Source organism: Chrysemys picta, chromosome 3, assembly GCF_011386835.1.
Source record: "Chrysemys picta bellii isolate R12L10 chromosome 3, ASM1138683v2, whole genome shotgun sequence".
NCBI classification, from domain to species: Eukaryota; Metazoa; Chordata; order Testudines; family Emydidae; genus Chrysemys; species Chrysemys picta.
The window spans coordinates 71803045-71817995 of NC_088793.1; positions in this window are offsets into that span (position 1 = coordinate 71803045).

The following is a 14951-nucleotide window of genomic DNA, read 5'->3' on the forward strand; positions in this document are numbered from 1 at the left end:
AAGGCATACACATTGTCCTGAATATAATATGCTGAAAAATGTGAGATACTATGGTCTTCATATGGCCCATATACTGCTCCGGGAAGCCTAATTTATAGTTTTCTGGTATTTCACCAGGGAAAATAGAAACATGGCCAGGGGTCTTGCAGAATTCCTTCAGGCTGATAAACAGGACGTGTCCTCTGTCTGTGAAGCATGATAAAGGAAAGCAGCTAGAGGCATAGCCCAGTGTAAATGCCCATTTAAGCAAGTAGGAATAGTGATAACAGTCCAAGACTGCATTACAGATGTGTCAGCAGGATAAAAATGCCGGGCCAAATACATGGTGTATGACTCCTATTGGCATAGAATGCTTGCTGATCTCTGATGGGACAACCTGGTGGGTGGTGGGTTGAACACAAGCAGCTACAGTATTCTAATGCAAAGTACATATATATATATATATGATAAGTGGTGAGTGAGAACAGAACCAAACCCAGAAGAGCACATGGTGCAATTAATACTATATCAGGTACAAAATGCTGGTGGCCGTGATAAAATAGAGACTGGAAAGTAAATTAGCCATTTGGCAGAGCAGAGAGGCCTGCCATCTCACCTTCAGCAATGCTGAAATTGGTAGTGGTACCTTAGCACTTCCCAAGGAGGTACCAAAACCCAACTAGAAGGGGTACAATGACTGAATTGCACCCATTGGTGCCACCGCGTAGGGGTAAAGATGTTGCTAAATTACATGATTTGCTTGAACTCCTGTTAAGTAATCTGGCCTGAAGGGATTTTTGAACAGGCCAGGGCCTGTTGGCTCTTCTGGAAGATGAACCAGAGGGAGTTCATCTGACAGGGAGACGCGTATCCAAAATGTGGTTATTGATGGACTGTCAATAAATGAAGAGAAAGATATTTACATCCAAAGGGACAGAAAATGTGTCAATAAATCTTTGAGCAACTATAATCTCCCCCCCCCCCAAAAAAACAAAAAACAAACCCAGCTGCAAATGTATACACGCTGTGTGAAATTTCTTTTGTGCTTTAATCTGTATTAGTTTTCATTTGTGAACATAGCAGATCTGGCTAAGCCTGACCTTTTTTATAGAATTTGCCTGAGGAAGATCAGTGAATAAAATCTCTTTACTAGACAAGATTAATGTACAGGGTCCAATGTACAAGGTTTTTATTAATTGGTTTGGATACAAAGGTTTTGACCTGATCTGTGGTATTAGGCAGGGCTTCCCTTTCTCTTCCTCATTATTTGCTCTAACTACAAAATATTTGGCTCAAAGAATTTGCCCCTGTAAGCATTAATGATAAAAAGATTGGGGAGATAAATCACTGCATTATCTTATTGCCAGCAGCCCCATAGGGCCCCTTCCCAATATACGTATTACCAGCAGTGCAAGTAGGGCAGTCTGGTCTGGTACTCCATACCAGCAAGACACGCCAGCAGCTCCTCTGGCACAGCTGTACCGCCCCCAGCCCTTCCATGCAGGGTCTCCTCCATCTGTACAGCAGCCCCGCTGGAGGACAGAGCTGGGGGCAGGGTTGGGGGCAGTACAGCCACACCGGAGGAGCTGTTGGTGTAGGGCTGCCCAGTGGCCACACGTTCTGCTCCTTTCCCCACTGCGGTTCCCAGGAGAGCCCTGCAGTTCAAGGAGCAGAACTCTACCAGCTCCTCCAGTGGCTGTACTGACCCCAGCCCCGTCCCCCCAGCCCTGTCCTCCAGCAGGGCTTCTGCTGTACAGACGGAGCTGGAGGAGACATTGCTCCATGGAAGGGCAAGGGGCGGGGCTGGGGGTACTGCTCCTTTCCCTGCTGCGGTTCCCAGGAGAGCCCTGAACTGCAGGGCTCTCCCAGGAACCGCAGTGGGGAAAGGAGCAGAACATGTGGTCACCGGGCTGCCCCAGGCTGGCAGCTTCTCCAGTGCAGCTGTACCACCACCATCCCTGCCCCCAGCTCTGTCCTCTGACGGGGCTGATGTACAGATGGACAGCAGATGGAGGAGACCCTGTGTGGAAGGGCTGGGGCGGTACAGCCGTGCTGGAGGAGGACAGAGGCTCCCTCCCAAGGTAAAGGGGGTGGGGAGAGCGTGGGGGCCCTGGGCTGGGGGCAGGGCAGGGAGGAGTCTCATGGAGGGTCACATGAGGAGGTCACGTGCCCCCCATTAACTGCTGGCTTCCCCCCTCTCCCACTGTACCCATAAGAAATGGATTCCACTTGCACCACTGCATATCACTGGAGTCTCTTGGGGAACTTTGGGGAATCAAAATTAATTACAGTAAGATAAAGGCTCTGTTATATAGGCTTATCAAGGATCATTGGAAGTCCTTCAAGCCAGTTTCCCATTCTTTTGGGCTTCCACATCTGGCAAGTGCCAGTAGCAGATTATTGACCCTCTTGAAGTAAATGGAGAGAGGGAAAGGAGGAATCATGCACCTAAGGCATGGCTCTTTCCCTTTACTTCTGGAGTGGTGCACTTACATCCTGACTCTCATACAGGGGAAGGCGTAGAAGCGTTATCAGTCCCTATATAATTAAATGAATGCTTAACTGTTTTAAACTACAGTATATTATAAAACAATTATATTTTCTTTGCATGCAAAGGTAAATTGCATTCAGCTTCTTTTGTCATCTGTGTACTTCAGTTTTAAGCAATTAGAATGAATATATTGCAGCTGCGGTATCTCAGAAAATTGCAAGATGCTGTACTGTGATTTTAGACCATCTAGTAATGTCACAGTCATAACTCCCGAACAGTTGAACACTGGAGTTAGAGAGATGTGAGCATATGAGACTTTATAATCCTAACTACAACCAGTATCTGTCCATGTAATAGGTATGAAATGAATGCTCTATTTTTCACAGATTGTACTTTTAACTCATTTAATTTAACTGCACACTGCAAGCTATTTAATTTTAGATTGTGGATTACTTTTCTTACATCCACAATTCATCTTTCTAACTCTAAATAAAGGTTTGTGAATGGTAATGGTAGTGATTTTGTGTGAGCTTTGATTTTTTTCACCTCAGGACACTGTCTTAATCAAATAATACAAAATTCTTTGTTCCTTAAGATCAATTACTAGGGGGCTTCATCAGTCCTTTATTTTATTTTATTTCATTTTGTTTAAGAAGATAAAAGATAATCCTGCTGGAAATTTTTAAACTAAAAATCTTGGGCATATCTAATTGTTCGTGCAAAACAGAGACCAAAACCTGACATTCTTGTATTAAACTTTTATTTCTAAATGCAAATTACTCTTGTATTCAGGGGAAAGTGGTAAGATAAATGTCCCCACAGCTCTTTTTTAACCTAAAGATTTAGGGCCAGGTCTCAAGAAGATGTAAATTAAAATTTCTGTAGAGCTACATCAGTTCACACCAGGTAAAGATCTGGCCCTTAAGCTTAAGGGCCAGATTATCATTTATATCCTTTAAACCACTCTTAAAGCATTCTTAAGCGGCCTTAAAGTCCATGGAAATTATTTATGTGCATTTTAAAGCCTCTTTACCATGCCAGAGTGGTTTAAAGAGGCCTTCATGTAAATGAGAGTCGGGCCCAACATTTTTACCAATGTAAACACACTGAATTGGTGCATGGGTGATGTGGAATATTTTCTCCCTTTGAAGCCTGACTGTACCAAATTCATGTGAGGGCATCTCCACTGAACTCAATGACTTTTGCCAATGTGTTTGATGACTGGATAGGGGCTGATAGCCACCAGCATGAGGTGCACTAATGCACAGGCATGGGAACTGACTTTGAATTATTTGATGACATGGAGGAATGGGGGTGGGGGGAGGATGGGGAGAAAGGGAAAGTAGTGAGCTGAAACAACAACCAGAGATAAATAAGAATTTTTTTACTGAGTGAATCACCTTCATGGGTATAGCTGGAAATATGACAGCATCACCTCCCACCCCTAACTATATATACAGGTGCTACTTAGTCAAGTGGGAGAAGGTGAAAGAGCTCACTTTGGAATAGGCACTCTGAAAAGAGAATGTCAAATAATAATTTAAAAAAATCTCAGAGAAGGCATAACTCAGGACAGGATAAGAGCTATTTGACTTCTGGCAGCAGTATGGTATGTATGGTAACCATAAAAGTGTAGCTGTTAACGGGTGTGTATGGCATAAAGACATACATGCCAAGCTTCTGGGGTTTTTTTGCATGACACATGGGTTTATTCAGACTGCAGTTGTTTACTGTTGATAAACTAGAAAGTTTGATGTCTGCTCTGAAATTATAATTCAAAACAGCTAGAGAAATTAATATTATCATAGAATCATACAGCCTGAGCAAATCCCCTTGGTCTGTGTTGCCTGTAAGGAAATCAGTTGTCTCCACTGCAGTATCTCCCATCTCTGTCTGTGGACCTTCTGGATCTGTCTCTGTGCTGTTGGACACCATTTTAAGGGAGAGGGGAGGCCTCTAGGGGCAAATGCTGCCTGGAAAAGGTGGCTGTGAAGATGGCTCAGAGCTAGGGAACTGAGAGGCTACATGGAGGCATAAACCCTCATGCAGTCAAGCCTGGTCTCCTATGTATTTAGATGAATGTATGGGCCTTGGGGACTGAACCTCTTGTTTCTCTGTGGAGGGTAGGAGTTAAATTCCATCCTCCAAAAGGAAGAACTCAGAAGAGCTGCATGGGATTTCTCTCCTCTCCTCTTTACTCCCTTTCTCATGGATTTTTCCACAGGCATGGCTGATTGGTCCAATATAAATTAGAAACTGAGAAGACTTGTAATATAATTGAGTCTATTTCCCTGTCACTGTAAAATAGTTCCCTATAGCATATGCTCTAGCAATTTGTCCAGGAAGTTTCAAATGTTGCAAATAATAGGGATTCTGCATTCCCCTAACTTAGGGAGATCTCAGGATGTGGCAGATATGAAAAGAGAGTCAGTGAAAGAAAACAGAGATGAGATTCATAAGGAGTGAGAAGAGCACTGTCTAGACAGCACACATTGCCTAAGTTCTTTGCTAAATTTGAATAAAATAAAATTTGGCTTGAAGCACATCCAACTATTTAATATTTGGTCCTGTGTAAAAAAACAATCAATTTTTTTCATTTTTTGCCTCCCTGCAACTTGATTACTGGTAGGGTTACCATATTTCAGCGAGCAAAAAAGAGGACGGGAGGAGCCCCGCCCTAGCCCCGCCCCTGCCCCTCCCACTTCCCGCCCCCCCCTGACCTCCCAACCCTCCCCCCGTTCCTTGTCCCCTGACTACCCCCTCCTGGGACCCCTGCCCCTAACTGCCCCCCAGGACTATCTAAGCCTCCCTGCCTCTTGTCCCCTGACTGCCCCAACCTTTATCCACACCCCCACCCCCAGACAGACCCCTGGGACTCCCACGCCCCATCCAACCACTCCCCACCCACTGACAGCCCCCCCCCCCCAGAACTCCCAACCCATCTAAACCCCTCTGCTCCCTGTCCCCTGACTGCTCCGATCCCTCTCCGCACTCCTGCCCCCTGACAGCCCCCCCCAGAACTCCCAACCCATCTAAACTCCTCTGCTCCCTGTCCCCTGACTGCTCCGATCCCTCTCTCCACTCCTGCCCCCTGACAGCTCCCCCCCAGAACTCCCAGCCCCCTACCCCCCCCGCTCCTTGTCCCCTAACTGCCCCCTCCTAAGACCCCCCCCAACTGCCCCCCAGGACCCTACCCCCTACCTGTACCCTGACTGCCCAAAACTTTCTCCACTCCCCCCAAAAAGCCCCCCCCGTTTCTTGACCTCCACCTCCAGAACCTTCCTGCCCCCTGACCTCCTTACCCTGCTGCTCAGAACAGAGTGTTGGGCTCTGTGCAGCCGAGCCGGACACGTGGCTGAGCTCCCCAGCACAACAAAACCCGGTCTGGCCCTGCACAACAAAACCCGGTCTGGCCCTGCACAGTGTTGCCGGACTGGGCTGCAAGGCAGCTGCTGGCTCAGAATGCAGGGCGGATCCGGCTCCTCTACAGCTGCTCCTGAGTCCAGCCCGGGACTTCCCTGCAGCCCTCCCAGCCACTCTCTGCTAATCCCGGACATTGTGAGTGCTTTACAAATTCTCCCCGGACGCTATTTTTAGCACACAAAAGGAGGACATGTCCGGGGAAATCCGGACGTATGGTAACCCTATTACTGGGTACTAGATGGAATTGGAAATGCTGAAAGATTTTGAGAAGTTATTCTTGCATAATCCCTGGGCTGTTGAGAAACAGCAAATAGGCTTAAAACAAATAAATAAAAACATAAATAAACTTCTGAACTCTTCAGGGCTCATCTAAACTAAAATCTGAAACGTTTTGAGGTTAACCCAACACTTGTTATTGCCAATGTTACAAGTCTGTTTTGTGTCTTGTCCCATCCCACTGACTGACCACATGCCACTTGCTATCCGGACCCTGCCATATTGCTGAACTGATGCCTATTGATTCTTATTCTCTGCTACTTATCCATCCAATGTTGCAGTCAATAAGTAATGTAATTCCAGGAGAAAATAATCCCTGCTAATTCCTGGTTGCTTGACAGAAAAACACTGAATATTAAAAACAGTGAATAACAAATCTTCTATCTGCTTTTCCTGTAGAGTGACTGTGGGTTTTGTCTGGGTAACTGTTACAGTAGGTGGTAGATAGCAAATGGAGCTGACAGTTCAGTCTCTGAGTATCTCTTGTCATATGGCACTTTTTGTGTTTCTTCACTTTCGCTTTGTTTGTTAAAATCAAATATTTATTGAATTTTTAAGAAGAATCAATTTACAATATAATCTAAGAAGGGATTTCTCTGACAAGAAAGCATGTAAATCTTTCCAGAAAGTTCAGGAGGATTTTAGTATTAATGCAGATCAAATATGGAAATATATGCAGCTCAACAATTGTTTTACTGAAGCAAGGAAGTTCAGTGGAGGCTGTCCTATGATTCATCCTTGTTAGGATGACCTGCTGATATTGATAGAATAGAAACATGTTCTTTCTCTTGTTTAAATCCCTTCCCTTCCTGCTTTTCCTGATAGGCAGGGAAAGAATGGCAACAATGTTTTATACCTATGGCTCTTTCAACAGAATTCCTGTGCCTTCTATCTCTGCTCCAATGAACCCCTAGGGAACTCCTTCCCTATCTTAGTATTAATCACTACCGTCTTTTTGTTCTGTGTTGGTACTGCAGCTTGTATAATAGACTCCTGATTCATCACTAGGCACTACAGTAATGCAAATTAATGATATAATAATAATAACCTTATTATGCGGATTGTATTATATATTTTTGTAACATTGTCCACAGTTTATAATGTTGTAATGTTACTCCCCAAAATATTAAAGTAATTTCCCCCCAGGAAGGCCAGCAAAGTGAAATACATTTGCAGCCTGAAATTTTTTGATAAATGTTGAACCAGACAAGATGAAAATATCAAGTACAGGCACATTTTCAAAACACTATAATTGTAAAACTCCCTTTCTGATTTTAACAGAGAAGCCTCGGTAAATATCAAGGGTCTCTCTTTAAGGACAGTGTTAAAAAACTAGGTTTATAATGGGTGGCTGGTTTCAATCTTAAAAATAGAGTAGCTACCACTGCTGCTTTATGTTGCCATACATTATTTTTCACCACTTCAGATAAGCCTGTTGCATCTGATAGTACTGAGCATTACTCTGTGTATGTGTGGGAAACAAAGTCCATCACAGTTATGTATCTAAAATCCACCCCAGTCGACCATATGGTACTTAGACAACATTTTATATATCAAATATAACAAGACAGAGTACTAATGAAAATGTGCTGGCATATACAGTATTGAGATTTAGAATTAAATTATAGAATTAAGTATTAAGTCCTTTAGTAACAATGGCTCCAGACCTGCCTGGGCAACCTGGGAACATGCATGGAACTCTACACCAACAAAGTTAATAGGGCTGTGTACAAATGTTGAGGTTCGTGTTAGCAGAATTCTTTGCTGGATCAGAGCCTTCTGGCCAGAGCCTGAACTTCGCACCTCCTCAAAAAATGGCTGCCTGCAAGGGGGCAGCCAAAGATCCGCAAGGGGGCAGCCAAAGAGCCGCAAGGTGCATGCGACTCTGGAGCCGCAGGTTGCCGACTCCTGAGCTAGGCCAATCTAATTTTAAAGTGTAGACCAACGCTCAACAATCAATTGCTATTCAACAATGTATCAATCTCCAAAGAGAAAAAAATGTCCTCTTGAATGTATTGTATATCTGTGCAGACAAGATTATTAAAGTGCATACTTTAGAGACAAGAGAACTTACCACATAGAGTCCAAGTCAATAGAGAAATATGGAACCATTATAAAAACAAAGTTATTGAAGTATGCCAGGATGACAAATTATTAATGTATGCTAAGCACATGAATCTATAAGATAGTAGAAAAAATGTGTTATATATTCTCTTTATGAAATAATATGTGGTTGTGACACTGAGCCAGAAAGGGTTAATCAACTTGCAGGCTAAATGACCCAAATTCAACTTTTAAAGACATATTAGAAAAGTATATACATGGTAATTAGGGCCATTCCTTATAAATAGCTAACAAAGCCATGTTAGTAGACAAGAGCTTTGAAATGCCAACCTGTATTGTTAGAAAATTAGAGGTAAATATGAATTGTATTTATATATGTGATCATCTATATCTTGTTAGATGTTAACCATGTAACCAAATTAGCGTGTGGGTGTTAATTCACTTTTGTGTCTTATTTACATTATATTATGCTTGTGGATGATTCAGTTAACCTTAAGATCAAAGATGTAAGATGTTGCAGGAAATAATATTACTTATATTGTCTTCAGTTTGAATTGTCTGTGCCATAATCGAATGCCTTGATAGTTTGAATAGATAATTGCCATATGTTAATTAATACTACTAGTTTACCTATATAAACATAGGAAATAGGAGGTTTGACCTTAAAGCCATAAGGCATTACCTATTCCTCATTCAAGGAATGCCTATTGTGTTATCATACTGTCAAGAGGCTATAGTGGCCTGCCAGAGACCTATAAAAGAACTCTAGGACCTGATCCTATCATCTCAGAGCTTGGTCAGGGGAAGCTTGAGTCACAAGACTGCGGTCTCCAGCTCCATTTTGGATTAGCCTACTAATTCTCATGGAAGAATTTGACCAAACTCTATATATGGACTGCCTATTGAACTATAACTTGATGAACTGATTCTGGAAAGAAGTTTTTGCAACTCAGCAGGTCATCATCTCTACTACGAAACTGACCTACTACGAAATGTATTCATATCTGTATGTATAATGATCTTTTAACCACAATACTTTCTCTCTTTTTTTTTTTAATAAATCTTAGTTTAGTTAATAAGAATTGGCTGTAAGCCTGTATTTAGGTAAGATCTGAAATATTCATTGACCTGATGGGCAGGGGTGAAAGTAACTTACAGGACTTACCGGTACGGCCGGAGTCCTGAGGGGTGTGGCCTCCTCCGGAAAAGGCGTGGCCTCAACCGGAAAAGGTGGGGCCTAATAAGATTTAAAGGCCCTGGGGCACTGGCTGTGGCTGGGAGCCCAAGGGCCTTTAAATCAACCCGGGGTTTCCAGCTGCAGAGGTGGCTGGGAGCCCCCGGGGCTCACGGGCAAATTAAAGGGCCCGGGGCTCTGGCAGCCACGGAGCTCCAGACCCTTTAAATCCCCACCGCAGCTCCAGCTGGGATTTAAAGGGCTCGGGGCTCCTGCGGCTGCGGCCTCGCAGCCGCGGGAGCCCCGAGCCCTTTAAATCCCAGCCCCAGCCTAGCCGCCAGAGCTGCGGGCGGGATTTAAAGGGCTCGGAGCTCCCCACCGCTGCGGAGAGCCCAGAGCCCTTTTAATCCTGGCCGCAGAAGCCGGTGTGGTCCGGCACGGCATACTGGCTCTTGACGGTACGCCGGACCGGACCGGACCGGCTTACTTTCACCTCTGCTGGTGGGTAATGTGTCCGATCTCTTGGGATCGGTAGAACTTTATATATGATGAACAAGATTTTCAGTAATCCTCATCAGATTTGACTTGACTGTCTGGGTGGGAGCCGAAGGCTGGGTTGCTTTAAGGGAACTGTATTTTTGGCTTCTGAATAATCAATAAGGTATTGTGGAAGCTGTTTTGTTGCTGTCTTGGTGAATCTAAGTATTAGAATAACCACCAGTTTTGGGGATTGTCTGCCCCATTCTTTGCAGTTTTTGTCCTGATTGAGCAATCTCAGTGTGGTCCCCCCAGGCACCAACGGTCACAGTTGTCATGTATTGAAGGATTATAATAATGCAAACACAGTAGGAAGCAGAGTTAAGGTAGTGCTTCCAACTTTTACTTTGGCACTTTCTGTCTTTTGTTTTGTAGTCTCTGGCATATAACTGATACTCTGTGAGATGCAAATATTTCCAAATAATGACTGCTTGTCAGGAATACAGTTTTTCCTGCTTGGTTTTTATTTTATAGACAGGTTTCTCAGAGGCTCATGCAGTCTGATTTTTTAAGAGGTGGGGTGGAGGATGGGGAAAGGAAAATACTGTCATCCAGATATTCGAGACAAGCCTGTAACAACAGTTTATTTAAATAACTACCCCATAGATCTATCAAACTGAGCTGAGACATGCCTCAGAACGCTCTAGCAGACTCAAAATCTAGCCGTCGGATAGAGCTGGATAAAGAAATGCCTTCAGTATACTCACACCTCGGAACTATTCACTGAAATGAGTACGCGAGGAAGAGAACTAAAGTGAATAGAACCGGGGTTACAGACAAACTGAATTGCTTCATTGCTGTATTACATAGAAATATATCGTTTGAAGCCTAAAGAAAAATATTCAATATTGTTATAGGAGTATATAATAAAATAAAGGCTCACTCTGTATACCCCATCTCAAGATCTGAAAACTATCTAGTGTCAGATCTGAATGAGTTTTGGGGATGTTGCTTTGTTCTCACCTCCAAAAAGATGCCACTGACGTCCTAAGGGAAATATGTCAGTGTGAAAATGTTGGGTTTTCCATGTTCAAGAGCTCTGGGGTATGAGGTTTTTTCCCCTAATGATTTTGTCTTGAGATACACTAAGATTTCAGGGTGAAGAAGAAATCTCATGTTGGAGATTCAAATTCTATAAAATCAAAGCAAACTTGACATTAGATGTACATCTCAGACAAACTGGTTCATTGCTTATAATACTTCTGTAACTTTTTTTTGAAATTGGCTTTGCCATGCCAGGACCAAAAAATACTTCCTATAAACTTTTATATGGTAAATCCCTGTCACTACTAATTGATCTCATAGCATGTGAACTGGCTAAATGGTGCAAGTAGTGTTGGAATTCATCTGTCAGAACTAAATTGTTCCTCTTTAATTTATTCTGACCCAAGTTTCCAGTAGCGCTGGCATAATGTCAACACTTGGTGCAAATCCACTTGTAACTAACTTCCTTCCCTGTGGGTCTCATTAACCAGCTTATTCTAAGTAAAAGACATCTTAGCTTGCACACTCAGAGATGAAAAGTCACTACCAATGAATCAGAACTGATTTCACTGTTCTTTTGTGCTAGGCTATAGATGTTTCTCCAAACCTATTAGCACTGATTAGAAACAAATATCAGACACAAACAGCGCTAAATGGGGTTGGCCATTGACAATATACAGAGAATGCATATCTAGGAGTTGGGGGGAAAGGGTGTACATATTTTACCATTGTGGATTTTCAGTCTCTACCACTCATATGCATAACACTTGCTATAGCAAGTAAAGATTAAACACCCAATATTAATCAATAAAGATAGATCCTTCATTTCATAAAGTGGACTTCTTAAGAATTGTTTCCATTGTATCCATCCATCCATTTCTAATGTGTCCAGGATATGTTATTTGGGAGCCACTGCAATAATTAGGAAGGAATCTGAGATTTTGAATCAAAGGAATGTTTGAATGCTGGAACTTTTTCAGTTACGATGAAGACATACAATGAGAAAGACAGAAATACTTTTTGTATGATGAAGCTGGGACAGGTGTACTTTATTTATGGGCCACAGTGCCCAATGCATATGGAGTAGATTACATGGATATATATATATATATAGTGTATGTATACTTCCCAGGGAGGAAATATAATCGTTGCTGCATTCACTGGGAGGTCGGTAAAATGACGTCCAGTGGCCAATCGTTAACATTGGTATGTTGGTAGATTTGCACAAAACACAGAGCACAAAAACCACCAGCACTTAACAGAAGCACCACATGAAGGTTGTCATCAGGTCTCGTGTCGTGCTTAACAGAAAATTGGCTGGAACTTCATGAGGCTCCAGTCCACGCACCTTACAAACCGCAACAATTGCCTTGATATATTCTGCAGCTGAATATTGTGGTTTCATAGCAGTCACACTAAACTCCTTGACACTCAACTCAATAATACTATGCGCACAGTGTCGGGGATGCTTAAATCTACTCCAGTTGACTGGGTCCCAGTCCTATCGCATATCCAGCCTCCACAGATTAGAAAAGCTGTTCAGATGTCTCACTTTCTTAATCATGTGAATGCCAATACAAGGATCCCACTTCACCATGACCTGCAGAACCTGCCAAAGACTAGATTAAAATCCCACAACCCTCTATGGAACTGTATCAAGATCCTTACACCCAACTTTGATGCTGAGGCTCAATGGAGTGTCACATGGAGCACTTCGACCACGCATAAGAAATAGCTCGTCGTTGATTTATGTCAGAAAGACTGGTGCAGATTGAATTACATCAGGACATCTCATGGGAGATGTGGACAAACCCTCTTTAAATGGAAAGTGAGGCAAACACCTATATGCGATTGTGCTCACCAGACACAAATGATAGAGCACATCATATCTGAATGTCCCCTTCATTCTTTTGCTGGGGGCCTGAAGGACATTCATCAGCTCACTACTGCGGCCATGTGCTGGCTATCAAATGTAGATATAAATTTGTAGTTGTTGCTACGTACCCTAGCCATACAAAAGAAGAACTTCCTAGGGAAGACATTACAATATCAGGTAAATTACAACAACATTTATTTCAGAAAATTGAAACATCTGAAAACAAATTAATATGGATAAAATTATAATGAACAAATCTGGGGCATCAGATATATACTGTAAGGGATAGCTCCCACTTGGCTTTGCAAGATGAGTTAAGATAAACAACTTCTATTCTGATATGCTTTGGTACAGAGTTCCCAACTGTGGTGCTGTAAACTATCTTGCTGGTGAGCTGTTGAGAACTGGCTAGTCTCATGGTACTAACTCTTCTCCTTGCTTGCAGCTTCAGAATTGCATTAACACTGGCTAAAAACACATTAAATACTTCTTAATATCACTTTGCCATGTAAGCAATTGGTGTAGTTTCCACAGAGAGAAAGTATTATTGCAAATGGGAGGGGATGTGGGTTGGACAATCATGAACGGGAGGGAAATTATTCCATGAGAGAGTCATTCTATTAATACTTGACGCCTGTTTTATGAAATCTGAGAATGCTTGCTTTATCCCAGTTATGAAATAATAGCTTTATGAATCTCCTTTTAGCTGGCAGGACCAAATAGTGTGCAGATTTAGTTTTGTCTTCACCCCTACTGTTGTTATACGGTCAGGTTTATTTTAATTATACAAGATACTTTGTTGATGGGTATAATGTACGCAGGGTAACATTAGTACTATTACTTTAATTATCCTTAACTACAAAACAGCATAATGGTGCTCTAATGGGAAGCATTCAAGTATCTGCTCAGTGAAATATTTAAGCATAATGTAGATCTGATAGCATTCTTTGTCTTTTGTGGAATGAAATACTTCATTATTACACAGATACACAATACTGTATGTACTTTTTACTCACCATCTCGGTTAAAAATGGAATTAATTTGTCAACATATCCGCAGTTGGATTTATGATAAATCCATTAAATTTATAACAACATATTTTAGGTCTGGTCAAAAAAATGGGTGCTTTTTTATGAATAATTTTGAAAAAAAAAATTAGAAATATTTGTCAGAAATTTACTGGTTTTTCAACGAACAATGAAAAACTGAATATTTTGGTTTCAAAAATTGACGGACACTATGTAAGTACAGAGCGCTGGCTCAAATTCTTTCCTGCCTAAAGAAGGCTTTACATTTTCCATGGAAAGCAGATTTTTTTTTTTAAACCAAAAATGTCATTTTGTAAAAAACCCAAGTTTTCATCAAAAATGGTTGTGATTGAAAATTTTTAACCAGCCCTATGGGTATCATCTCTATCTAGCACTTTGCCTCCTATCTTCATTTAATTTCTTCTCCAGTTTCTCTGTCTATAAAATGGGGATAATGATGCTTCTTTGTAAAGTGCTTTGAGATCTACTGATGAGAAGCACTATGAAAGAGCCAGGTATTATAATTATTATCATTGTTTTCCTCTTTCTTTTTCTTCCTCTTTCCTAATTCCTCTGTTCTCTCTTCATGCTCCCATGCCGTCCCTGCCCCCATGCTCCTTCCCTCTCTTTCTCTTTTTTCTGCTCTTCCCTTTCCTTTCCTTGTCACCTCACTGTTTCCTCTTCCACTTCCTTTTCCTTTGCCTCTTTCTTTTCTATTTTTCTTTTGACGATGACACTGACATCAAAAGATACTGGTTAATTGTATTAACCAGCATCTTCAAAAACCAAAGGAACAAGCAACCTCCCCACCTCCAACTACTGAAAAGGATGGGGAAGGTAGGAAAAGGTGCATTACCATAGCTTTTTGTTAAATTCTGCAGCCTACACTGAATATGGTATTCTCATACTCAACTGGGAAGCCAGATTATATTTCAGGTTCAGAACCAATTTTAATAATTTTATTGGCATGATGAAATATAAATATGGTTCCAAAGTTATAATATGAATTGCTTGTATCTAGGATAATTTTCACAGTTGTAATCAGGTTTTTATACAGTGTGTTCATGTTGTGGTAATGTGCCAACTGTACTCAGACATCAGTGGTTAGCCCTCATATGC